Below are 25654 nucleotides of genomic sequence, written 5' to 3'. Positions count from 1 at the left end.
CTAAGACTTAACCTTCAAGTATTCTCTCCCTGGAGATGAAAATACATGGAAAGCAATTACGGAGCTGCAATGCCCATCTAGAGCCTCAACAACAAACACTAAACTCTTAGCATTCTAATGATCAGTCTACTCCACAACAAACCATTCCTTTGTCTCTGGCCACCAAAGGGAGTGCTGCCTACCACAACTCCACCATATCATGAGGTAATCCACTTATAATTGATGTACAGGTAACTGCCCAAATAATGGAAACACTTGAGTAAATGAGGGATACTGAAAGCAGGTGCTTCAACACAGGTGTGGTTCCTGAGTTAAGGAAGATACATCCCATCATGCTTAGGGTCATGTATCAAAATGCTTGGCAGGCCATCATTTTGGTTACCATGGCTATGCCCCTATAGGATGACAATGCCCTCATCCACAGCACACGAGTGGTCACTGAATGGTTTGATGAGCATGACAATTATGTATTGGAGATTCTGGAGGGCTGCTTGAGACAGAGTTTTCCACCACCATCAACAAACACCAAATTATGGAATTTCTTGTGGAGGAACGGTGTCGCATCCCTCCAATAGAGTTCCAGACACTTGTAGAATCTATGCCAAGGTGCATTGAAGCTGTTCTGGGTTGTGGTGGCCAAACGCCCAATTAAGACACTTTATGTTGGTGTTTCCTTTATTTTGGCAGTTACCTGTATGTACTACGCGCTGAAAAGCATGATGCATTTGTTGAGAGCGTGAACAAAACTAACGGAATGTGGCTCATATAGACAGACACTCCATATTATCTGAGTCATCGACAACGCAGGGTGAGTCAGATACCAAACTGTATCATTCTAGAGTGTAGCCTGTTATGCCTGAATCCACTGACAAACATACAACTTGTATCTCAAATGGCACCCTGTCCCCTATATAGTGCACTACTCCATAGGCCTCTGGCCAAAAGTACTGCACTACATAGGGAATAGGATGCAATTTAAGACACATGCCACAACAAGCCCTCATACCAGGTATGCTCCCTCTCCCTCCTCATATTTCCCACTGGGTGCCCTCCCTTCATCTACTCGTTAGTGTTAGAGAACGATTCATTAATGTGTATAGTGGACATCGCAGGAGAGGACCTGAACCTCACTAATGGGATGATAATTGGAACACACACGGTGCGCACACACACATGGCACACTCTCTCCCTCGCTGCTAGCTAGGAGACTATTAAAAACAGGCATAAACAAAAACTAAGCGGAAACACAGAGAGCAACACATCATCATCCTGCAACACTGAGCAACGGGTCTGTTTTTATTGGCCATGTTAGTTGTTGAATTATTGATGATGGTAATATCCCCACTGTTATCATCAACAGAATCAGTATTAGTGTAACATCACCGGTATCGTCTATGTAAATGCTTGGTTAGATACTATTGTAACCATACATAACCAGCATACAGCATAAACCACAACAATACTGTAACTGACAAAAAGATTAGTTATTGTTGCATCCCACCCCGCTACCATGCATTACATAGAGCACAAGGGACAGGTCAAATCAGTAATACAGTACAAGCTTAACCTTTGCAACAGTACTTGCTAATTATGTGATTTAAAAAAGTTGTAAATTATAATCACAGTACATGATTCTGCTATCTGGGACATGGTCCAATAGTTGGAAGATCACTTGGTCTCAGAACAATATGGAAGTAGTAAGGGCACAAACTAGCATCAACACTGACCCAAAGCTGGTAGCATGCAGGCTATAGTTAGCCACAAACCACTATATAGTAGCCAATATAGCCACATTTGATGAGGATGCATGCTGTGCACAAATTGGACTTTGTAATTGGAAAGAAACGAGGTCAAGATTGTTTACAGGAGTTGAATGTGTGGCATCTATTTGCGGCAGTAGTCCTTTGCTGTTTCCTCCTCTCTAGCCTGTATTATTGAAATAACAAAATCTGCAGCCCCTGGGTCAGTTTGTGGGAAGCATATTTGGCTGTAATTGATTTTTCTGCCTGGCCTTAGGATAATACCCATTTAATGAAGAAAGGTCTCATGTTCTCTGGCCATGCTCATTTCTCTGTCTTTCTCCATCTCCATTTACACCCATAGTACTATAGTCTCCATGACAATATACACATTTAGATGTTTGAATGTCATTACTCCTCCTTGACGATCCCACTAACAGTGCCCCCTCAGATCAGTTCCGTACACCCCATCCTGTAATGGCCTATTCTTCAGACAGAGAGCAGAGCAGCGGCAGAGAGAGAAAAGGGTGCTTGTGTCCACTTTTTAGAAGATGCAGAGGCCAGCCACCTAATTACAAACCCTCTCGGCCTTCACCACACCACCGCTGTTCTCTGCTGTTCTCCCCACTGTGTCCCGATTCATTCTCTATCTCTCCAACTGTCGGCCCCTTTTGAAGAGATCCCACTACAAAGGCAGATTGGGATCCAGCAACTTTTAATTAGCTGCTTAATGTGGGAAAAAAGGCATGCTGTCAAAGAGGCCGCTGGCTGCTGCTGGAAAGGAATCAGTGCTCTCCCGCCTCCTGCTCCTCAGCTTGTGTGTGTGTGTGTGTGTTGTATTAGGAGCTGCCAGGGCAGTGTTAGTAAGCATTTTATTTTCCTCTGTGTGCTGCTGGGGGTAAATCTAATGCAGTGAAGTGAAGACTCTATAGCTACAGTAGATAAGGGTTTGGAGTGACTGTAACCTTCAGGCTGGTAAATCCCTATTCCAGACTACAGTTACAGTAAATTGATGTGACTGAAACCTGCATGCTGGTAAATCTCTGTACAGGCTTGATACAGTTACATTACAGTAGATTGATAGGGTTTGAAGTGACTGTAACCTGCAGCCTGGTACACCTTTATACAGGCTCTGTAAGTCTCTGTCTATACAGTTACTGTAGATATGGGTTCAGAGTGAGTACAGTCTGGTATAACTCTATACAGTTACTGTAGATATGGGTTCAGAGTGAGTACAGTCTGGTATAACTCTATACAGTTACTGTAGATATGGGTTCAGAGTGAGTACAGTCTGGTATAACTCTATACAGTTACTGTAGATATGGGTTCAGAGTGAGTACAGTCTGGTATAACTCTATACAGTTACTGTATATATGGGTTCAGAGTGAGTACAGTCTGGTATAACTCTATACAGGCTCTATAAGTCTCTGTCTATACAGTTACTGTAGATATGGGTTCAGAGTGAGTACAGTCTGGTATAACTCTATACAGGCTCTGTACAGGGTCTATCTATACAGTTACTGTAGATATGGGTTCAGAGTGAGTACAGTCTGGTATAACTCTATACAGGGTCTATCTATACAGTTACTGTAGATATGGGTTCAGAGTGAGTACAGTCTGGTATAACTCTATACAGGCTCTATACAGGGTATATCTATACAGTTACTGTAGATATGGGTTGAGAGTGAGTACAGTCTGGTATAACTCTATACAGGCTCTATACAGGGTCTATCTATACAGTTACTGTAGATATGGGTTGAGAGTGAGTACAGTCTGGTATAACTCTATACAGTAACTGTAGATATGGGTTCAGAGTGAGTACAGTCTGGTATAACTCTATACAGTTACTGTAGATATGGGTTCAGAGTGAGTACAGTCTGGTATAACTCTATACAGAAACTGTAAATATGGGTTCAGAGTGAGTACAGTCTGGTATAGCTCTATACAGATACTGTAGATATGGGTTCAGAGTGAGTACAGTCTGGTATAACTCTATACAAATACTGTAGATATGGGTTCAGAGTGAGTACAGTCTGGTATAACTCTAAACAGATACTGTAGATATGGGTTCAGAGTGAGTACAGTCTGGTATAACTCTATACAGATACTGTAGATATGGGTTGAGAGTGAGTACAGTCTGGTATAACTCTATACAGATACTGTAGATATGGGTTGAGAGTGAGTACAGTCTGGTATAACTCTATACAGATACTGTAGATATGGGTTGAGAGTGAGTACAGCGTGGTGGCAGTGTGCTGCTCCTCCTGTGGTGCAGAGTACAGACCCCATCTCCTGAAAGCCAGCCAGGCAATAAGCACCAGCACCACCATGACTGTTCTGTTGTTAAGGCTCTAAGAGTGGGCTGATAGATTCCCAGCAGATCTGGATGGAGGGAGCAGCAGATAATAGTATCCTCTCCGGCCACCTGGGGAAAAGCCTCGACCCCAGTTAATAGATATCATGACATCAACTCAGGACTTAGTATCAGCAGAATTTAGGCTAGCGTGAAAGTGTTCAGTATTGTATTGTACTGTGATGTTTTGTACAGTATTGTTTTGCACTATATTGCACTATACAGTAAAGTAGTGTACTTAACTGCACTGTAAGGTCATGTATTGTACTGTACCTGCCCTCTCCCTGTGCCCACAGCTCTTTCCCCCTCCCTGTGCCGTGCCGTGCTGGGGGTTGTGTTGGTCTGTTAGCCAGGAGCCATGCTGTTATATAACACCCACACAAATAATGCAGTGTGAGAGACAACACGCTGCGTGAGCAGAGGGAGACAAATCCTGCCTGAACACTACTGTGCTGCTGCTGAGAGCATGGCTCCTACCACTACTACTGTATCAGGGAAAGGTGCCGTGGCTGGGGCTGGGGAGAGGGACAAGGACAGGGACAGAGAAGGGTACTGTGGTTGGGGCTGGGGAGAGGGACAAGGACAAGGACAAGGACAGAGAAAGGTGTTGTGGTTGGGGCTGGGGAGAGGGACAAGGACAAGGACAGAGAAGGTACTGTGGTTGGGGCTGGGGAGAGGGACAAGGACAAGGACAGAGAAAGGTACTGTGGTTGGGGCTGGGGAGAGGGACAAGGACAAGGACAGAGAAGGTACTGTGGTTGGGGCTGGGGAGAGGGACAAGGACAAGGACAGAGAAGGTACTGTGGTTGGGGCTGGGGAGAGGGACAAGGACAAGGACAAGGACAGAGAAAGGTGTTGTGGTTGGGGCTGGGGAGAGGGACAAGGACAAGGACAGAGAAGGTACTGTGGTTGGGGCTGGGGAGAGGGACAAGGACAAGGACAGAGAAAGGTACTGTGGTTGGGGCTGGGGAGAGGGACAAGGACAAGGACAGAGAAAGGTACTGTGGTTGGGGCTGGGGAGAGGGACAAGGACAAGGACAGAGAAGGTACTGTGGTTGGGGCTGGAGAGAAGGACAAGGACAAGGACAGAGAAGGTACTGTGGTTGGGGCTGGAGAGAAGGACAAGGACAAGGACAGAGAAAGGTACTGTGGCTGGGGCTGGGGAGAGGGACTAGGACAAGGACAGAGAAAGGTACTGTGGCTGGGGAGAGGGACAAGGACAAGGACAAGGACAGAGAAAGGTGCCGTGGCTGGGGCTGGGACGAGGGACAAGGACAAGGACAGAGAAAGGTACTGTGGCTGGGGCTGGGGAGAGGGACAAGGACAGAGAAAGGTACTGTGGATGGGGCTGGGGAGAGGGACAAGGACAGAGAAAGGTGCTGAGGCTGGGGCTGGGGAGAGGGACAAGGACAAGGACAGAGAAAGGTGCTGTGGCTGGGGCTGGGGAGAGGGACAAGGACAGGGACAGAGAAAGTTGCTGTGGCTGGGGCTGGGGAGACGGACAAGGACAAGGACAGATAAAGGTGCTGTTGCTGGGGCTGCGGAGAGGGACAAGGACAGAGAAAGGTGCCGTGGCTGGGGCTGGGGAGAGGGACAAGGACAAGGACAAGGACAGAGAAAGGTGCTGTGGCTGTGGCTGGGGAGAGGGACAAGGACAAGGACAGAGAAAGGTGCTGTGGCTGGGGAGAGGGACAAGGACAAGGACAGAGAAAGGTGCTGTGGCTGGGGCTGGGGAGAGGGACAAGGACAAGGACAGAGAAGGGTGCTGTGGCTGGGGAGAGGGACAATGACAAGGACAGAGAAAGGTGTTGTGGCTGGGGCTGGGAGAGGGACAAGGACAAGTACAGGGAAAGGTGCAGGGCCTGGGGAGAGGGACACGGACAGGGAAAGGTGCTGTGGCTGGGGCAAGGGACAAGGACATGGAAAGGTGCTGGGGCCGGGGAGCGAGACAAGGACGGGGACAGAGAAAGGTGCTGTGACTGGGGCTGGGGAGAGGGACAAGGACAAGGACAGAGAAAGGTGCTGTGCCTGGGGCTGGGGAGAGGGACAAGGACAGGGAAAGGTGCTGGGGATGGGAAAAGGGACAAGGACAGGGAATGGTGCTGGGGCTGGGAAAAGGGACAAGGACATGGAAAGGTGCTGGGACTGGGGAGAGAGGCAAGGATGGGGAAAGGTACTGGGGAGAGGGACAAGGACATGGAAAGGTGCTGGAGCTGGGGAGAGAGACAAGGATGGGGAAAGGTGCTGGGGCTGGGGAGAGGGACAAGGACAGAGAAAGGTGCTGGGACTGGGGAGAGGGACAAGGACAGAGAAAGGTGCTGGGATTGGGGAGAGGGACAAGGACAGGGAAAGGTGCTGGGCCTGGGGAGAGGGACACGGACAGGGAAAGGTGCTGGGGCTGGGGAGAGGGACAAGGACAGGGAAAGGTGCTGTGGCTGGGGCAAGGGACAAGGACATGGAAAGGTGCTGGGGAAGGGGAGAGAGACAAGGACGGGGAAAGGTGCTGGGGTTGGGGAGAGGGCCAAGGACAGGGAAAGGTGCTGGGGCTGGGGAGAGGGACACGGACAGGGAAAGGTACTGGGGAGAGAGACAAGGACGGGGAAAGGTGCTGGGGCTGGGGAGAGGGACAAGGACAGTGAAAGGTGCTGGGACTGGGGAGAGGGACAAGGACAGGGAAAGGTGCTGGGGTGGGGGAGAGGGACATGGACAGGGGAAGCTACTGGGGCTGGGGAGAGAGGCAAGGATGGGGAAAGGTACTGGGGAGAGAGACAAGGACGGGGAAAGGTGCTGGGGCTGGGGAGAGGGACAAGGACAGTGAAAGGTGCTGGATTTGGGAAAAGGGACAAGGACAGGGAAAGGTACTGGGGCTGGGGAGAGATACAAGAACAGGGAAAGATGCTGGGGAAGGGGACAAGGATGGGGAAAGGTACTGGGGAGAGAGACAAGGACGGGGAAAGGTGCTGGGGTGGGGAGAGGGACAAGGACAAGGACAGAGAAAGGTGCTGTGGCTGGGGAGAGGGACAAGGACAGGGAAAGGTGCTGTGGCTGGGGCAAGGGACAAGGACATGGAAATGTGCTGGGGAAGGGGAGAGAGACAAGGACGGGGAAAGGTGCTGGGGCTGGGGAGAGGGACAAGGACAGGGAAAGGTGCTGGGGCTGGGGAGAGGGACACGGACAGGGAAAGGTGCTGTGGCTGGGGCAAGGGACAAGGACATGGAAAGGTGCTGGGGAAGGGGAGCGAGACAAGGACGGGGAAAGGTACTGGGGCTGGGGAGAGGGACATGGACAGGGAAAGGTACTGGGGCTGGGGAGAGGGACAAGGACAGGGAAAGGTGCTGGGGCTGGGAAAAGGGACAAGGGCAGGGAATGGTACTGGGGCTAGGGAGAGGGACATGGACAGGGAAAGGTACTGGGGTTTGTGAGAGGGACAAGGACAGGGAAAGGTGCTGGTGCTAGGGAAAGGGACAAGGACAGAGAAAGGTGCTGGGGCTGGGGAGCGAGACAAGGACGGGGAAAGGTAAGGACATGGAAAGGTAAGAACATGAAAAGGTGCTGGGGCTGGGGAAAGGGAGAAGGACATGGAAAGGTACTGGGGCTGGGGAGCGAGACAAGGACGCGGAAAGGTACTGGGGAAAGGGACAAGGACATGGAAATGTACTGGGGTTGGGGAGCGAGACAAGGACGGGGAAAGGTACTGGGGAGAGGGACAAGGACATGGAAAGGTGCTGGGGCTGGGGAGCGAGACAAGAACGGGGAAAGGTACTGGGGAGAGGGACAAGGACATGGAAAGGTGTTGGGGCTGGGGAGAGGGACAAGGACAGTGAAAGGTGCTGGGGATGAGCAGAGGGACAAGGACAGGGAAAGGTGCTGTGGATGGGAAAAGGGACAAGGACATGGAAAGGTGCTGGGATGGGAAAAGGGACAAGAACACGGAAAGGTGCTGGGGCTGGTGAGCGAGACAAGGACGAGGAAAGGTACTGGGGCGAGGGACAAGGACATGGAAAGGTGTTGGGGCTGGGGAGAGGGACAAGGACAGTGAAAGGTGCTGGGGCTGAGCAGAGGGACAAGGACAGGGAAAGGTGCTGTGGATGGGAAAAGGGACAAGGACATGGAAAGGTGCTGGGATGGGAAAAGGGACAAGAACACGGAAAGGTGCTGGGGCTGGTGAGCGAGACAAGGACGGGGAAAGGTACTAGGGAGATGGACAAGGATGGGTAAAGATGCTGGGGAGAGGGACAAGGACATGGAAATGTGCTGGGGCTGGGGAGCGAGACAAGGACGGGGAAAGGTACTGGGGAGAGGGACAAGGACATGGAAAGGTGCTGGGGCTGGGGAGAGGGACAAGGACAGTGAAAGGTGCTGGGGCTGAGCAGAGGGACAAGGACAGGGAAAGGTGCTGTGGATGGGAAAAGGGACAAGGACAGGGAACGGTACTGGGGATGGGGAGAGATACAAGAACAGAGAAAGGTGCTGGGGCTGGGAAAAGAGACAAGGACATGGAAAGGTGCTGGGATGGGAAAAGGGACAAGAACACGGAAAGGTGCTGGGGCTGGTGAGCGAGACAAGGACAGGGAAAGAGGCTGGAGCTGGGAAGAGGACCTGGGACGGGTGAAGGAGAGGGGCAGGGATAGAGAAAGGGACAGGGGATGCTGGAAGCTGTTCTCTCTCTCTCCCTCTCCCCCCCTCTCTCTCTCTCTCTCTCTCTCTCTCTCTCTCTCTCTCAAGGAGATTAGTAGTATCTGAAAATCTCCTTTACCCAGATCAAGATACAAGCAGGACAATCCAATCCTCCCTCCACATATTTGGCACCCAGGGTGTTGTAGAAACCCAAACGGGGCCAGGAGACCCAATCCCTTCATCTACCTCCAAATGCAAATGAGATTTTTGTGCAGTACCAGAAGGGGGGGGGGGGGTTCATGGGTAGTGATTCTCCCTACTGAGGCAGTTCACAAGCCCAGAGCTGAGACCACTAGGCTTAGACTACCCGTTCCCCAGGTTGATAGTACACTGGTAAACAGTGCCCACAACGGCCCTTTTGGGGATAGTGCTACACTATTCTCACTAGGGTAGATATGTGCTGTGTACAGGGACATCCTGTAGGTACGGTGCAGGGTGGGACAGATAGAGCATGGCAGAGGGAGGAGGGACAGGAGGGAGGGATGGATGGATGGAAGGAGAACCAGATGGAGGAAGGGTGTAACACAATGCTACACTCTGGCAGCCGGGGAACTAGAGGATAGACAGAACGAGAAAGAGAGGGGGGAGGACAGAGAGGAGTGTGTGATAAATCTGTTGTTTTGGCTACGCCTGATTAGACAGCTGAACTGTGACCTGTGGCGGGCAGAACTGGCCATGCCAGGCAGCACCCCTGGGAAAGGCTTTTCACGTTCTAATCTGCCCTGACCCCCAGGCCCAGGCAGGGCCAATGACAGGCGGGCAGCAGGGCACAGTGGCCAATAGCTAACCCCCAACAGTAGCTGCCATCCTAACACCACCCATGGTCACACCAGGGCACTACATGTGGAGTGAAGCTGGGGGTTAGACAGGCACGGGTCTACTGGGATGATGGTTGTCTGCACTGACTACATTACAACCACCATCCAAATGATACTCATGAAAGTGGAGGTTGATACATTGGATTCTGACAATATGAGTTGAACCCTCTTTATCCGACCAGAAAAAAAAGGTGCCATTCCCATGAAGTAATCTGTCTCTGCCCTGTGTCACCTCAATCCAAGGCAAATTATTCTCACACTCTTCTTTAATCCCTTCCTCCAACCAACCAACCAACCAACCAACCAACCAACCAACCAACCACTTAGACAGTGTTTTTTAATGCAAGGCTGTGCTTAAAGTTATTCAAAGTTTGAATTTCAAACACATCTAGTCCCCAAATGACTGACTACTTCAAAGGCTTGTGTTTAAGAACAAACTCCCATGGCAGTGGACCTGGAGTATTGGGTTATGGAGAGCTCGATAGATATCACATTGTTTAATTGAGCTGCTCTTTGAAAGAGGTGATGAGGCAGAGGTGAATGCAGCTCAGCTCATGCTGGATCTGATGTTTATAGAGTGCCTGCCTGGCAACCGGAACAGAGGACACTGTGTGCGTCCCAAATGGCACATTGTTCCCTATTTAGTGCACTACTTTAGACCAGGGCCCATAGGGAATAGGGTGCCATTTGGAATTCAGACACTGTGTCAGGACAGGACAGACAGTTATCTAAGAGGTTAGATGACATTTGAGAGTGTTAAGAGCCTTTGCTATGCCATAGACTGGGGCTAGATAGAATGAGGTGAGGTTACAGCCTTTGTCATCGTCAGCAGCATGACTCAAACCCATAGCCAACCGTAGCCGACAGCACAGAGAGCACCACAATCACTGCCAACATAGTATTGGCCTAAAGGGCATTGCCATTCAAGTAAAAGTGTGTGCTTAAGCTTATTCTTAGCCCAATGTGGGATGCAGTAAAATATCAGGACACAGTACTCTACCAGAAAATCAGCAATGATGAGAGACAGAACAGCTGATCCCATTGACCAGAGAGAGAGAGAGAGAGAGAGAGAGAGAGAGAGAGAGAGTGAGCGAGAGAGAGAGACAGAGAGAAAGACAGAGAGAGAGACAGAGAGAGAGAGAGAGAGAGAGAGAGAGAGAGAGAGAGAGAGAGAGCGTGGCAGACAGGTCTGAGAAATGAGGCGATATCCACCTGCTCACCAGGGGGTAAACTGACAGACTGGCTCTTCCATGGGAGAGTCTTCTGCACCTGGGGATCTACCACCACCACCTCCCTCATCATCCAGTACAGAGCAAACGATGCCTGAACCACTCCAATACTGCAACAGCAGGGGCAATTTCATCAAAATTATTCAATAACTGTCAGCATCATGGCAAATGATGATGTCCATCTGTTAATTACAGTGTGTGTTATTTATTTAGCGTTGGAATTGATTGTGGCACTTTTGAGGTAAACACTATCATTACATGTCTGATCATTTCTTTCAGCGTTTGTTGGAAAGACCTATGCCAAGGCAATGAAGGTACTTTTTCATTCCTAAAACAACCAGGGAAAAAGTGACTTGGCCTTGGAGAAAGTAGCATCAGCCGAGTGTCTGAGTCATAAAGATCCTATTACATATCTAATTCTATGGTCTGTGTAATGTAATTTACTAAAAAGAGAGAGGAAGAGAGGAAGTGATAGCGGACTGGGCAATAACAGTCATTAATGGCTGACCTGCTCATGCTGCTGTTGTTCCATGCTGAATTGATGTCTATCTGGAGTAATACGAACAGACACAACGTTGTGATTCGCTTCCACTCCGAGACAGCACGCATGCACGCACACACACATTCCGAAGACTTAAATTACAGAACAAACCACCTTATGAAAACACTGCCTTATGGGAAATATACCTATTCAAATATAGAACTCAAAATTAATCTAGGCCTACGTTTCAGGAGAAACATTGCTCTCATTAACACATGAATACAACTCAGCCAGGAAGAAAGCTAATTGAAAAACTTAACAGCTAATGTTTTCATGGTTTTGCATACCTACAAACAATTATTGTACTGTTTACTTTGATCATGTAGTGTACTGTGTAAGAGCACGCCATTCACAATCAATACTGAATGCAAAAGACTAAATAATTATTTTCGGTCTACAATTTTCGGTCTACAAAACCAGCTTTTACATTTAATCTGAACACATTCCAGCCTGTATTGATGTAGATGGTGGTGATGATCGTGATGATGATGGTGATGATTACAACAATAATGATAATGGTACTGATGTCTATGTTCATATCCGACAAACATCAGTCCCCGAACCACAGATGTGATTTTGAGAATACTGTACATAAAATGGCATAAAATGTGTCAGGAAGCAGAAATGTAAAGAGGTGATGTTGATGTTGAGGACAATGACAATAATGATGAAGATTTGACAAGCAGTGAATCTGGCCATCACAAATACATATTTGTCTTAGATAGAATAGAACTACATATGCCATCTTGAGAATACTGTACGTAAGCATAAATGTGGCCCATCGGGCCAAACAAGCTGTAGCTAGCTACAAACAAAATTGAAAAGACCCAGGACGTCTTACTTAGTTAAAGCCGTGAATCGTTCATCCATATACGCGGGCCAGAGTCTAGCTACATTTGCAGATATTATAGGTTTATAATTTTGTCAGAAAGTCGTTTCATTGCAAGTTAAAGTGTACTGTTAGTTAGCTGGCGAACATTAGCTTGCTGACTCGCTAGCTAATGTTACGGGTATAATCTGTGTCGTAATATTATTTGTATCTCAGAAAGCAATTTGCATTGCTAGTTATAGCCTAATGTTAGCTACTTAACATTGAACCTAGTTGCTTAGCTTTAGCTACCTGCAGATTCATACCACAGTATTTCATGCACGGTGGCTAGCTATGACAATCTGTTTATACTGTAGCTATGGGTTAGGATTATGGTTCATTGTTTAGCTATCTAGCTACATGTCCATCAAAATAATCCACTTTGCCAAAAGATTACATGACCCATCAAATAAATCAGGTGTATCTGGGGTTGATTACGGCCATCTATTGTATTTCATGAACATGTTTACATGTCTAGACAACAGTGACCCATCCACTTAGCTAGATGTGGCTGGGGGGTGGTTATTGCATTGCTTTCACAACCCATCAATTTTGACAAGTTTGTCTGGGTAAGCATCACCTAATTATATAATATTCATAAAATATTTTAATCTGGACATTTTCTATTTTGATATTGCTACTATGCAAATATGCAAGTAACCATTTCACTGTACCATTTACATCTTCTGTATTGGCCAAGGACTTGATCAAGTGTATTTTTACACTGATTTTTTTCCTTATTGTAGGCTACTACTTTTACCACGTCCAGTCTTGAAATCTTTTGTTGTTTACTAAACTACTCATTCTGTTTAAGCATATGGCCTCACATGAATCCTTAAAGAGATGGGTGGGGCTTACGAGGGTGTAAATGAATTTTTATTAGTAAAACTTAGTATAATTAGTGTAACATCTCATGTTTGGCTGAACGACGACATTAAGAACACACAGCTGATGAGTTATACACTCTATCGGCATGACACGAACAGTAGCCTCTGGTAAGACATGGGGCGGGGGCCTATGCATTTATGTAAACAACAGCTGGTGCACGATATCTAAGGAAGTCTCAAGGTTTTTCTCGCCTGAGGTAGAGTATCTCATGATAAGCTGTAGACAATACTATCTACCTAGAGAGTTTTCATCTGTATTTTTCGTAGCTGACTACATACCACCACAGACCGCACTCAATGAGCTGTATACTGCCATAAGCAAACAGGAAAATGCTCAACCAGAGGCAGCGCTCCTAATGGCCGGGCACTTTAATGCAGGGAAACTTAAATCAGTTTTACCTCATTTCTATCAGCATATTAAATGTGCAACCAGTGGAGAAAAAAAAATTCTAGTTCACCTTTACTCTACACACAGAGGTGTACAAAGCTCTCCCTTGCCCTCCATTTGGCAAATCTGACCACAATGCTATCCTCCGGATTCCTGCTTACAAGCAAAAATTGAAGCACGAAGGACCAGTGACTTGGTCAATAAAAAAGTGGTAAGATAAAGCAGATGCTAAACTATAGGACTGTTTTGCTAGCACAGACTGGAATATGTTCCGGGATTCTTCCGATGGCATTGAGGAGTACACCACATCAGTCACTGGCTTTATCAATAAGTGCATCAAGGACGTCGTCCCCACAGTAACTGTACATACCCCAACCAGAATCCATGGATTACAGGCAACATTCACACTTATCTAAAGGGTAGAGTTGCCGCTTTCAAGGAGCGGGACTCTAACCCGGAAGCTTATAAGAAATCCCAATATGCCCTCCGACGAACCATTAAACAGGCGTCAATACAGGACTAAGATCAAAATGTACTACACCGGCTCCTACACTCGTCAGATGTGGCAGGGCCTGCAAACTATTACAGACTACAAGAGGAAGCACAGCCGAGAGCTTCCCAGCGACACGGGCCTACCAGACGAGCTAAACAACTTCTATGCTCGCTTCGAGGCAAGTAACACTGAAACATGCATGAGAGCACCAGCTGTTCCGGACAAAATTTAAACAGGTCAACAACATTCACAAGGCCACAGGGCCAGACAGATTACCAGGACGGGTACTCTGAACATGCGCTGACCCACTGGCAAGTGTCTTCACTGACATTTTCAACCTCTCCCTGACTGAGTCTGTACTACCTACATGTTTCAAGCAGACCACCATAGTCCCTGTGCCCAAGAACACTAAATGACTACCGACCCGTAGCACTCAGGTCTCAAGCCACTCACGCCATGAAATGCTTTGAAAGGCTGGTCATCGCTCACATCAACACCATTATCCCGGAAACCCTAGACCCAGTTAATTTGCATACTGCACCAACAGATCCACAGATGATGCAATATCTATTGCACTCCACACTGCCCTTTCACACCTGGACAAAAGGAATACCTATGTGAGAATGCTGTTCATTGACTACAGTTTAGCATTCAACACCATAGTGCCCTTAAAGCTCATCACTAAGCTAAGGACCCTGGGACTAAACACCTCACTCTGCAACTGGATCCTGGACTTCCTGAAGGGCCGCCCACAGGTGGTAAGGGAAGGTAACAACACATCCACAATGCTGACCCCCCCTCAGGGGTGTGTGCTCAGTCCCCTCCTGTACTCCATGTTCACTCATGACTGCAAGGCCAGACACGACTCCAACACCATCATTAAGTTTGCTGATGACACAACAGTGGTAAGCCTGATCACCGACAACGATGAGACAGCATATAGGGAGGAGGTTAGAGACCTGACCGTGTGGTGCAAGGACAGCAACCTCAACGTGATCAAGACAAAGGACATGATTGTGGACTATAGGAAAAGGAGGACCGAGCACGCCCCTATTTTCATCAACAGGGCTGTAGTGGAGCAGATTGAGAGCTTCAAGTTCCGTGGCGTCCACATCACCAACGAACTAACATGGTCCAAGCACACCAAGACAGTCGTGAAGAGGGCAGGACAAAACCTACCTCAAGAGACTGAAAAGATTTGTCATGGGTCCTCAGACCCTCAAAAGGTTTTACAGCTGCACCATCGAGAGCATCCTGGCAGGTTGCATCACTGCCTGGTATGGCAACTGCTCGGCCTCCGACCACAAGGCACTACAGAGGGTAGTGCGTATGGCCCAGTACATCAGTGGGGCCAAGCTTCCTGCCATCCAGGACCTCTATACCAGGCGGTGTCAGAGGAAGGCCCTAAAAATTGTCAAAGACTCCAGCGACCCTAGTCATAGATTGTTCTCTCTACTACCGCACCCAAGCGGTACTGGAGCACCAAGTCTATGTACAAGAGGCTCCTAAATAGCTTCTACCCCCAAGCCATAAGACTCTTGAACAGCTAATCAAATGACTACCCAGACTATTTGCATTGCCCCCGCCCCCCCCCCAGAACGTTGCTGCTCTCTGTTATTATCTATGCATAGTCACTTTAATAACTCTACCGACATGTACATATAACCTCAATTACCTCGACAACGGTGTCCCCCGCACATTGACTCTGTACCGGTACCCTCTGTATATAGCCCCGCTATTGTTATTTATTGCCGCTCTTTAATAATTTGTTATTCTTATCTCTTACTTTTTTTTAGGTATTTTCTTAAAACTGCATTGTTGGTTAAGGGCTTGTAAGTAAGCATTTCACTGTCATCGGCGCATGCGATTTGATTTTTTTTCTACCCCTTTTTCATGATATCAAATTTGTAGTTACAGTCTTGTCCCATCGCTGCAACTCCCGTACGGACATGGGAGAGGTGAAGGTTGAGAGTCATGCATCCTACGAAACACGTCCTTGCCAAGCCGCACTGCTTCTTGACACACTGCTCGCTTAACCCTGGAGCCAGCCGCACCAATGTGTCGGAGGAAACACTGTCCAACTGGTGACCGTGTCAGTGTGCATGCGCCCGGCATGCCACAGGATTAGCTACAGCGCGATGGGACAACGACATCCCGGTCGGCCAAACCCTCCCCTAACCCAGATGATGCTAGGCCAATTGTGCGCTGCCTCATGGATCTCCTGGGCCCGAGATCAAACCTGGATCTGTAGTGACGCCTCTACCACTGCGATGCAGAGCCTTAGACCGCTGCGCCACTCGGGAGGCCCAAGGGTGTGAAAGATGCTCAATGGGTGGTGACAACGAAGAGCTCCCCAGTAGTTGTACCATTGCACCATTTCCTCAAAAGTGGTTTAGCAACTTTCAAAGCAGAATTACTTTCCCATTGTTCCTCAACAGCAGTGTATGATATATCATTTTCTAGCTCTGATTCTCTACATTTATCCAACACCATTTCAAATTTCTTTGCTACATAAGACCGATTTGAGGTCGATCGGTCACAAATGTGGATTCGGCTACAGACGGCGATTAGAATAAAGAAGCAGGAGACGGATGTCAGTCCAGGTGCATTGTGGGATTGAACTTTTGCCATGGGCCCTGATTCAGCTCCATCCTGCTTTAACTGAGTTTTTGCATTTTTCTACGATAAAACCTAGGCAACCGGATTCCATCTTCTCTATGGCCAGTGAGACAGATTTGATTTACAAACAGGCCGGAGCCCGGGCTATAAAAGAGACAGCTGAAAGAGAGACTAAGAGCAGCTAGAAGGCTCCTTTTGTTTCAGACCGCCAGCTGCCCTCTCTCCAGTCAACATGCTCTTTCATGTGGAGCCACAGACAGAGGGGTAGAGAGAATGTGTGAGAGAGATTTGGAGAGAGAGAGAGGTTTGGCAAGAGAGAGAGAGGGAAGGATAGAGAGAGATGGATGGATGGATGGAAAGAGAGCGAGAGAGAAAAAGAAAGAGAGAGACAAAGATAGAGGACAGAGATAAATCCACCTCTATAAGTAACATATCTGGATCTCATTCATCCTTGTCAAAAGTGTTGTTTTTTTCCTTAATGAAAATGGCCTTTGACCATCTGCAGTTAAATCTCTCACAATAAGGCAACAATTCTGTTGCAAACTTCTTAAAGTGGCAATATGTAACTTTTGGGGGCGACTCGACCACATTCACATAGAAATGTGAGTTATAGATCTATCATTCTACTTGAAAGCAAGTCTAAGAAGCGGTAGATCTGTACTATCTAAGTGTGCTATTTCTATGCTTCCCGTTCTTCATTTTTGTTTTTGCATCTTTTCCTTCAGCTTCAAACAGCTGAAACAACAATATTTTTGGTTATAGAAATTATTTTCCACAGCGGTTTAAATGCTACAATGATTTTCTACACTATGCTAGCTTATCTTTATGTCACATAAACTGAAATTAAATAAACCATTAGAGATTTGGCCACCAGGAAATGACAGAGCGATTTCTGCAAAGTGCAACTTTAACACATGTGAGGTTGTCACGCCCTGAACTTAGTTATCTTTGTTTTCTTTATTATTTTGGTTGTGTGACAAGGGTGGTTTGTTTAGTTTTTATATTGTCTAGGGGTTTTTGCATGTCTAGGGGTTTATATGTCTATGGTTGCCTAGAGGACCATATTTAGGTAGCCATGTTCATTGGGTATTTTGTGGGTTATTGTCTATGTGTAGTTGCCTGTCAGTACTCGTGTCTCATAGCGTCACGTTTGTTTTGTATAGTTTGTTCAGTGTTTATTCTTCATTAAAAGAAGTATGTATTCTTATCACGCTGCGCCTTGGTCTCCTCCATATGGCGAATGTGACAGACTAGTCTTTCAGGTGGCCAACATGTCTGTGTTTTAAAAAGGATGAAAACATTCTGGTTAAGATGCAGTGTTCAGTTGGTAAATAAATCCCAAACTGGCTCAAACTAGCTTGAAATAAAGTTCATAACAGAACTAAGATGCTGACTCAAGTTAGGGTGATATGGCCTAAAACTCTAAATGTTTTCAATTTTTTTCAAGCAATTCACAATATATCTAAAAAGTTTTCTCTAAATTAAGATTGTTCTACAATTGAAGGTCAAATCCACTGCATTTAAAACAGTCATAAATAATCTAATGAATTCAAAGTTTGTGCAATTATACTTTGGCTGAATATATTCCTTCCACAACCATAAGACCCACTAATTAAGTACATTATTTTATCAAAATAGTTGTAACTGCTTTTTTGCAATCACTTTCAGGTCGGTCTATAAAAATGCCCTTTTAATTACAAATGTAACCAGAACCATGCATAATGCACATTCACCAATAATGTAGCAGGCATTACAATCTCTCAAGCACAAGCCTAAGTGCTTTTCAAATCAAATCAAATTTTATTTGACACATACACATGGTTAGCAGATGTTAATGCGAGTGTAGCGAAATGCTTGTGCTTCTAGTTCCGACAATGCAGTAATAACCAGTGAGTAATCTAACCTAACAATTCCACAACTACTACCATATACACACAAGTGTAAGGGGATAAATAATATGTACATAAAGATATATGAATGAGTGATGGTACAGAACGGCATAGGCAAGATGCAGTAGATGGTATCGAGTACAGTATATACTGTATATATATGAGATGAGTAATGTAGGGTATGTAAACAAAGTGACTAGTGATACATGTATTACATAAAGATGCAGTAGATGATATAGAGTACAGTATATACATATACATATGAGATTAGTAATGTAGGGTATGTAAACATATTAAATTAAGTGGCATTGTTTAAAGCGGCTAGTGATACATTTTTACATCAATTTCCATTATTAAAGTGGCTGGAGTTGAGTCAGTATGTTGGCCCCGGTGATGCGTTGTGCAGACCTCACTACCCTCTGGAGAGCCTTACGGTTGTGGGCAGAGCAGTTGCCGTTCCAGGCGGTGATACAGCAAGACAGGATGCTCTCGATTGTGCATCTGTAGGAGTCTGTGAGTGCTTTTGGTGACAAGCCAAATTTCTTCAGCCTCCGGAGGTTGAAGAGGCGCCTTCTTCACAACGCTGTCTGTGTGGGTGGACCAATTCAGTTTGTCCGTGATGTGTACGCCGAGGAACTTAAAACTTACTACCCCTTCCACTACTGTCCCGTCGATGTGGATAGGGAGGTGCTCTCTCTGCTGTTTCCTGAAGTCCACAATCATCTCCTTTGACACCACACTCCGAGGGCCCTCACCTCCTCCCTGTAGGCCGTCTCGTCGTTTTTGGTAATCAAGCCTACCACTGTAGTGTCATTCGCAAACTTGATGATTGAGTTGGAGGCGTGCATGGCCACGCAGTCGTGGGTGAACAGGGAGTACAGGAGAGTGCTGAGAACGCACCCTTGTGGAGCCCCAGTGTTGAGGATAAGCGGGTTGGAGATGTTGTTACCTACCCTCACCACCTGGGGGCGGCCCGTCAGGAAGTCCAGTACCCAGTTGCACATGGCGGGGTCGAGATCCAGGGTCTCAAGCTTGATGACGAGTTTGGAGGGAACTATGGTGTCAAATGCTGAGCTGTAGTCGATGAACAGCATTCTCACATAGGTATTCCTCTTGTCCAGATGGGTTAGGGCAGTGTGCATTGTGGTTGCGATTGCGATTGCGTCGTCTGTGGACCTATTGGGGCGGTAAGCAGATTGGAGTGGGTCTAGGGTGTCAGGTAGGGTGGAGGTGATATGGTCCTTGACTAGTCTCTCAAAGCACTTCATGATGACGGAAGTGAGTGCTCGTTTAGCTCAGTTACCTTCGCTTTCTTGGGAACCGGAACAATGGTGGCCCTCTTGAAGCATGTGGGAACAGCAGACTGGGATAAGTTTTGATTGAATATGTCCGTAAACACACCAGCCAGCTGGTCTGCACATGCTCTGAGGACGCGGCTGGGGATGCCGTCTGGGCCTGCAGCCTTGCGAGGGTTAACACGTTTAAATGTTTTACTCACGTCGGCTGCAGTGAAGGAGAGTCCGCAGGTTTTGGTAGCGGACCATGTCAGTGGCACTGTATTGTCCTCAAAGCGAACAAAAAAGTTATTAAGTCTGTCTGGGAGCAAGACATCCTGGTCCGCGACGGGGCTGGTTTTCTTTTTGTAATCCGTGATTGACTGTAGACCCTGCCACATACCTCTTGTGTCTGAGCTGTTGAATTGCAACTCTACTTTGTCTCTATACTGATGCTTAGCTTGTTTGATTGCCTTGCGGAGGGAATAGCTACACTGTTTGTATTCGGTCATGTTTCCGGTCACCTTGCACTGGTTAAAAGCAGTGGTTCGCGCTTTCAGTTTTGCGCGAATGTTGCCATCAATCCACGGTTTCTGGTTTGGGAATGTTTTAATAGTTTCTGTGGGTATAACATCGTCAATGCACTTTCTAATACGCTCACCGAATCAGCGTATTCATCAATGTTGTTGTTGAACGCAATGCGGAACATATCCCAATCCACGTGATCGAAGCAGTCTTGAAGCGTGGAATTAGATTGGTCCGACCAGCGTTGAACAGACCTGAACGCGGGAGCTTCTTGTCATAGTCTCTGTCTGTAGGCTGGAAGCAACAAACTGGAGTCGTGGTCAGCTTTTTCGAAAGGAGGGCGGGGGAGTTTGGAGGGCCTTATATGCGTTGCGGAAGTTAGAATAACAATGATCCAGGGTTTTACCAGCCCTGATTACGCAATCGATATGCTGATAGAATTTAGGGAGTCTTGTTTTCAGATTATCCTTGTTAAAATCCCCAGCTACATTAATGCAGCATCAGGATATGTGGTTTCCAGTTTACAAAGAGTCAAATAAAGTTTGTTCAGGGCCATCGATGTGTCTGCTTGGGGGGAATATATATGGCTGTGATTATAATCAAAGAGAATTGCCTTGGTAGATAATGCAGTCGACATTTGATTGTGAGGAATTCTAAGTCAGGTGAACAGAAGGACTTGAGTTCCTGTATGTTGTTATGCTCCCACCACGTCTCATGAATCATAAGGCCTACCCCCCCGCCCCTCTTCTTACCAGAAAGATGCTTGTTTCTGTCGGCGCAATACGTGAAGAAACCAGCTGGCTGCACCGACTCCGATAGAGTCTCTCGAGTGAGCCATGTTTCCGTGAAGCAAAGAACGTTACAGTATCTGATGTCTCTCTTGAATGCTACCCTTGCTCAGATTTCATTAACCTTGTTGTCTAGAGACTGGACATTGGCGAGTACTATGCTAGGGAGTGGTGCGCGATGTGCCCGTCTCCGGAGCCTGACCAGAAGACCGCTTTGCTTGCCCCTTTTACGACGTCGTTGTTTTGGGTCGCCGGCTGGGATCCGGTCCATTGTCCTGGGTGGAAGGCAGAACACAGGATCCGCTTCGGGAAAGTCATATTCTTGGTCATACTGATGGTGAGTTGACGCTGCTCTTATATTCAGTAGTTCCTCCCGACTGTATGTAATGAAACCTAAGATTACCTGGGGTACCAATGTAAGAAATAACACGTAAAAAAACAAAATACTGCATAGTTTCCTAGGAAAGCGAAGCGAGGCGGCCATCTCTGTCGGCGCCGGAAGTTAGTGCTAGTGAGTAGTCAGCTAATATTCATATTTTAAGTTTAGCCAACTTGTATCTAGGTATAATTTCACTATCTCTTAATTCAGCTAATAAGGCAAAACAGTTGAATTGTTATGAACACAACCTTCTGTTCGTGTCCATCTGTTTGAACAGCATACAAACCTGTCCACTTTGTTCAGTGGCCTACCTTATTTCTTAGAACGAGAACGAGTTGCTATTTCCTTATATAATAGTTGTATGCTTATCACACATACATAAAACGCAGACTAAACAGCTTGTATAACAATCTTTATTTGACTAAAATGCTGCTTGCAATATGTGGTACCGTAATGCGCACGCGACAAACTGAGCATACATTTTCCAGAATTAATGCTCATTGGTACAGTACATCCGTTTTAGAAGTGTCTGCTCTGCTCAAAAGGTGAGAAGTTGAAACATAAACAGGGTATAGTTTGAAAGGATAATTTCTCCCCTATTACAGTAAAATAATGTCTCCATGTGTTTTGGTGTCCATATGACCGATTCTGTTGGGCCAAGCCTCAAATGCAAATAGCAAGTTGAAATCTCTTCAGAGAGGAAGAAGTGACCTCTGATCTTTGTTGTTGTGAGTGGTAGGGGGAGGGGCTTGGGAGAAAGAGGCAAAGCGAGAGGATTCACTCTCACCAAAATCTGTCCAAAATAAGCCCAATGTGTATCTATGCGCTTATTTTGAACCTAATCTTGTCTCCTGCCTTCCCGCCTTTGAGATAACAACTCCCATTGTTAAGGCGGAGACATGAGCACCTCGTCATTATACACAGATCTTTGGTGTACATGGGAAGGTGCACAGCACAGAAGGAGTGAACGATACAAGACCAAAAAGACAACATGAGCTCAAGCGGACATAAACGCTCATAAAAATGAAAAATACAAAAAAAATACAATCTGTGATACTGGCATTTGGAATATCACGCAAAAACATCAATTCAAATTAATCAAATTAATTTGATATATCAGCCAGCCCTAACTCAGGTAATATACAGTATATAAAACAGTATTCAAATGGCATCTCATGCAAATACGCCTGGAAATTGTTATAGTAAGAGAGACAATGAAAGAAGGAGAAAATGCAGGATATAAAGACATCAGTTCCTGTTCCATATTTCAGGTGAGTGACAATCAAACAATTGCCATCCGCAATAAAACTAGACATACAATAACAACAATGGAGTTATTAACTGGTGGTGAGACTATTATGATTATATAGACTTTTAATCAAAGGTCTGATGTGTGTCAGGGTACTAGGCAAAGAACCATTTTTCTGCCAAGCCCTGGAAATAGTGAACTCTGACAGTGCTTATATTAGCATAACCGAAGCATTTATGAGGCCCCACATTGGAAATCTGCATGGGTGTATAGATTGATGAACAGCAGGGCAAACATTCTCGGTGATGGATTGATACAAAATGAGAGCAGCAGACTGGAAAGAAGAGGGGAGTAAGAGGAAAAACACAGGAAGTGATCCCATGTGTTTGTACACTCATCTCCTCCTCTCAGCACTGCCTTTCCTCTGGCCAGGTAGGTACTTCTCTCTCAGGGCTGACTGTGAAACTATACAGCTTCCTTCTTGTGATCTTCCCCCCCTTTCCCCTCAATCTGTAGACTGTGTCTAGAGCATCACAGAGTGAATGCTCCCTACAACACCCCTAACGTTCACACAATTTTACATTCACACTTTAGTCATTTAGCAGAAGCTCTAATCCGGAGCGACGTACAGAACTGAGTGGACACATGTTCACACTTTTTCATACTGATCCTCCGTGGGAATCAAACCCACATACATGCCGTTGCAAGCGCCATGCTCTACCAATTGCACCACACGGGACAATTCAATTGTTTGTGTTCCAAATGGCCCCCTATTCCCTATTCAGTGCAGGTGCCATAGGGCTCAGGTCAAAAGTAGTGCACTATACTGTTAGTATACTGTTTAGGGAATATGATGCCATTTGGGACACACAATGACTGTACAGAGTGGACCAAGTACAGGCACAACTAATAAAGAGAGTGATTATGACTGACTACTAGGCTGTTTGATTAAAACCTTTTTCACAACTGTGACAAACTTAGCTATAACCTATAGCCAATATTGGCTTAATATGATAGGACTATAGCAGGGTTCCCCAACTAACAGCCAGAGTTTCCCAATTTGTGATTTTATATTTTATTTGGCTACCAAAAACAAACATTTTTGGGGGAGGGGCTGTAAAAACACCAGAAAACCAGCTCCAAATTATATTTATTTTAGAAATCTGGTCCAAAGTATTCCCAAGCATAACAGAGAGATACACTACCACACAAAAAGTATGTGGACACCTACTGATCAAACATCTCATTCCAAAACCATGGGTATTAATATGGAGTTGGTCCCCCTTTTGCTGCTATGGCAGCCTCCACACTTCTTGGAAGGCTTTCCGCTAGATGTTGGAACATTGCTGTGGGGACTTACTTCCATTCAGCCACAAGAGCATGACTAGGGGGCAGTATTTTCATTTTTGGAAAAATAACGTTCCCGTAGTAAACGGGATATTTTGTCAGGACAAGATGCTAGAATATGCATATAATTGACAGCTTAGGATAGAAAACACTCTAAAGTTTCCAAAACTGTAAAAATATTGTCTGTGAGTATAACAGAACTGATGTTGCAGGCAAAAGCCTGAGAAAAATCCAATCCGGAAGTGCTTCATGTTTTGAAAGCGCTGCGTTCCAATATGTCCCTACTGAGCAGTGAATGTGCTATCAACCAGATTACTTTTTCTCCGTATTCCCCAAGGTGTCTACAGCATTGTGACGTAGTTTTACGCATTTATGTTGAAGAATACCCGTAAGCGGCTACATTGCGCAAATGGTCACCTGATGCTCCCAGAGTGATTCTCGCGTAAAATACAGAGGTAGCCATTATTCCAATCGGTCCTACTGAAAAACGAATTGTCCCGGTGGATATATTATCGAATAGATATTTGAAAAACACCTTGAGGATTGATTTTAAACAACGTTTGCCATGTTTCTGTCGATATTATGGAGCTAATTTTGAATATTTTTCGGCGTTTTCGTGACTGCAATTTCCGGGCGATTTCTCAGCCAAACGTGAAGAACAAACGGAGCTATTTCGCCTACAAAAATAATATTTTTGGAAAAAAGGAACATTGGCTATCTAACTGGGAGTCTCGTGAGTGAAAACATCCGAAGCTCATCAAAGGTAAACGATTTAATTTGATTGCTTTTCTGATTTCCGTGACCAAGTTACCTGCTGCTAGCTGGACAAAATGCTATGCTAGGCTATCGATAAACTTACACAAATACTTGTCTAGCTTTGGCTGTAAAGCATATTTTGAAAATCTGAGATGACAGGGTGTCTCAATATATTTCACTTGTGATTTTCATGAATAGGAATATTTCCTAGGAATATCTATGTCCGTTGCGTTATGCTAAGTAGTGTCAGTCGATGATTACGCTCCCTCATGCGGGATGGGGAGTCACTAGAGGTTAATGAGGTCGAGCACTGATGTTGGGCGATTAGACCTGGCTCACAGTCAGCATTCCAATTAATTCCAAAGGTGTTCGATAGGGTTTAGGTCAGGGCTCTGTGCAGACCAGTCAAGTTCTTCCACATCGGTCTCGACAAACAATTTCTGTACTGACCTTGCTTGTGCATTGTGGCATTGGCATGCTGAAACAGGAAAGGGCCTTCCCCAAACTGTTTCCACAAGCTGTTTGCAAGCACAGAATCGCCTAGAATGTCATTGTAAGCTGTAGCGAACTTCTTATGGCTGGGGGAAGTATTGAGTAGCTTGGATGAATAAGGTGCCCAGAGTAAACTGCCTGCTACTCAGTCCCAGAAGATAAGATATGCATTTTATTAGTATATTTGGATGGAAAACCACTAGCTTCCACTAGATGTCAACAGTATTTAGAACCTTGTTTGATGCTTCTACTGTGAAGTGGGGGATCATAAGGGCTGTTTGAGCCAGGTGTCTGGCAGAGTGCCATGAGCTCGTGACGCTTGTTCACGTGAGAGCGAGCTCTG

The 25654-nt window shown here is 46.2% G+C and overlaps 1 protein-coding gene across 1 annotated transcript in view; it reads right to left on the bottom strand.

The window, feature by feature from the left end:
* The window catches only part of LOC110530319 (beta-1,4-galactosyltransferase 2), a 147153-nt gene that overhangs the window by 59579 nt on the left and 61920 nt on the right, over positions 1–25654 (bottom strand). The gene's annotated exons all lie outside the window — the stretch shown is intronic.

The sequence above is a fragment of the Oncorhynchus mykiss genome, chromosome 8 (assembly GCF_013265735.2).
Source record: "Oncorhynchus mykiss isolate Arlee chromosome 8, USDA_OmykA_1.1, whole genome shotgun sequence".
Taxonomy (NCBI): Eukaryota; Metazoa; Chordata; class Actinopteri; order Salmoniformes; family Salmonidae; genus Oncorhynchus; species Oncorhynchus mykiss.
The sequence above is the reverse complement of the archived record's forward strand: the minus strand, read 5'-3'. Positions and strand labels throughout refer to the sequence as shown.